Source organism: Antedon mediterranea, chromosome 2, assembly GCF_964355755.1.
Source record: "Antedon mediterranea chromosome 2, ecAntMedi1.1, whole genome shotgun sequence".
In the NCBI taxonomy this organism is placed as follows: Eukaryota; Metazoa; Echinodermata; class Crinoidea; order Comatulida; family Antedonidae; genus Antedon; species Antedon mediterranea.
Window position 1 is genome coordinate 28,149,070 of NC_092671.1, and position 2,500 is coordinate 28,151,569.

General features: G+C 31.0%; 1 long non-coding RNA gene across 3 annotated transcripts in view; it reads left to right on the plus strand.

The window, feature by feature from the left end:
- Window positions 1-2,500, plus strand: part of LOC140039820 (uncharacterized) — a 4,362-nt gene that overhangs the window by 3 nt on the left and 1,859 nt on the right. The window contains exons 1-4 of one of the 3 annotated variants that reach the window (XR_011842605.1): window positions 1-322; window positions 1,139-1,204; window positions 1,733-1,816; window positions 2,373-2,458. The exon at window positions 1-322 is cut by the window's left edge and continues 3 nt beyond it. This is a non-coding gene — a long non-coding RNA (uncharacterized lncRNA). The other 2 variants (XR_011842606.1, XR_011842607.1) reach the window with 2 other exon arrangements.

The window sequence follows — 2,500 nt, forward strand, 5'->3', positions numbered from 1 at the left end:
ACATACGAATTAAGTCATGCGCCCTCAACGTTACAAGTCGTATCGCTGGAGTAACAATACATAAACAATTACTTACAAATCCACGTGTGCAGAGTGGAGTCAAACGTCATTTAAAGACATGTTTTAAACAGCCAATGAGAATGAGATAAAAAAATAAAGGGTCGCTAAAAATATGAATATTCATTAAAGAGTCCCTGGATGAAACAAGCACGTTGTCGTTTTGTTTTTAAGAAGGAATGTAACGCTGAAAATTAATGGAAGGGTGGACCATAAATTACAAGCATAGACCAATTGACGCACGTGAGTGACATTTCCAAATTAGGTACATGTTTGTTTGTCCGTATCTTTAAAAAATGTAATTTTCACTCTAATTCTTTGGTACTGCATGATAATTTAGTTATCTGTGAATGTTATAACATAGTAATGGTCGAGAGGTGATGGTTGAATTTTTGAGCTATGGCCGTTTCAAATTGTGTCATTTTTAGGCTTAGGCTTATGTCTACTCTAGTTGCAACACTGCCTTTCATGTGACAGCTGACCCAAATGAGTTTGGAAATGTTACATTATTTTAATTATTTAGGCCTGGCTGGGTAGGGTAGGCATATACCAATATTATAGGCCCTATTTTTATTTTAATACTAGGCCTAGGCCCTTGCTAGACCTGTTTTCTCTAGCAGCCTACTACAGAGAAGCAGCTTTCCGGCTTAGTTAGCCTGGCCTTGAGTAGGCTAGCCTACTAGCCTATTAGTAGCCTACTAATACCTATTAAATAGGTATTAGTAGGCTACCTAATTAAAATTAGGCCCAGGATCTACGCCTAGGCCTATATATTTTTAATATTATTTAATCATTATAATTAATTTTAGTTTTATTAAATTTACAGTATTCATTACAAAAACTGTAAATTTAATATTATGAGGATTATATATACCCTATGTATGTAACATGTATGCAATAGGGAATATTATAGGCCTATATGTATGTAATAATTACAATATAAATAATGACAAGCATCATATTAACATTCGGTTTTGCTCATCACTGCATATTCAAATTAGTATGCAATCATATTAAATTTAATAAGTTAAGTTAATTTTATAAAATTGTTATAATAATTATTAATGTTATACTATTGTAGATACATATATAGAGCAGTAACCTGAAGTGGCTAAGCAGATTTGGACCATACCTACCATCTATATAGGTAAGATTATTTTGCTGTTCAAGAAGTAGCAAATATTAAATTGTGTACCATGCTATTAATTTGTAATATTAACAATCAATCACTACCACTGGCTGGGTAGGCTAGGCCTATATCATAGGCCCTATTTTTATTTTAATATACTAGCTAGACCTGTGCTCTCTATCACTAGCAGCAGCCTACAGAGAAGCAGCTTTCCAGCTTATTTAGCCTAGCCTAGAGCAATTAGGCTAGGCTCTACGCCTATATAGGCCTATTATTATTTAATTATTATTAATTTTTGTTTAATATATTTACAGTATTTATTTAAATAATGTTTCTTATGAGAATACCTGGTTATATATACCCTATGCAATGACATAAGGCATATATGCCTACCCTGTATGTAATAATTACAATTATTATAAATAATGAATTTTAACATTCGTTTTTGCTCATCACTGCATATTCAAATTAGTATGTATGCAACCATATTAAATTTAATAAGCTAATTTTAAGTAATTCTTATAATAATGTTTTACTATTTTTTAGGTACATAGCGGCAACCCGAAGTGGCAAAAACATTTTAAACAGATTTGGACCAATACCTAGCAGCCTACCATCTATATACAGTAGGTAAGTTTATTTTATTGCTCAAGAACTAGTAAATTTTAAATTGTGTTTACCATGCTATTAATTTTCAATATTAACAATCAATCACTACCACTGGCTGGGTAGGCTAGGCCTATATTATAGGCCCTATTTTTATTTTAATATACTAGCTAGACCTGTGCTCTCTAACACTAGCAGCCTACAGAGAAGCAGCTTTCCAGCTTATTTAGCCTAGCCTAGAGCAATAGGCTAGGTATAAGTAGACTACCTAATTAGGTCTAGGCTCTACGCCTATATATTATTATTTAATGATTATTATTTTTAGTTTTAATATATTTACAGTATTTTATTTAAATAATGTTTATTATGAGAATACCTGGTTATATATACCCTATGCAATGACATAAGGCATATATGCCTACCCTGTATGTAATAATTACAATTACAATATTATAAATAATGAATTTAAACATTCGTTTTTGCTTATCACTGCATATTCAAATTAGTATGTATGCAACCATATTAAATTTAATAAGCTAATTTTAATTAATTCTTATAGTAATGTTTTACTATTTTTTAGGTACATAGCGGCAACCCGAAGTGGAAAAATCATTTTAAACAGATTTTGACCAATACCTATACCTATACCTACCATCTATATTATAGGTAAGTTTATTTTACTGTTCAAGAACTAGTAAATTTTAAATT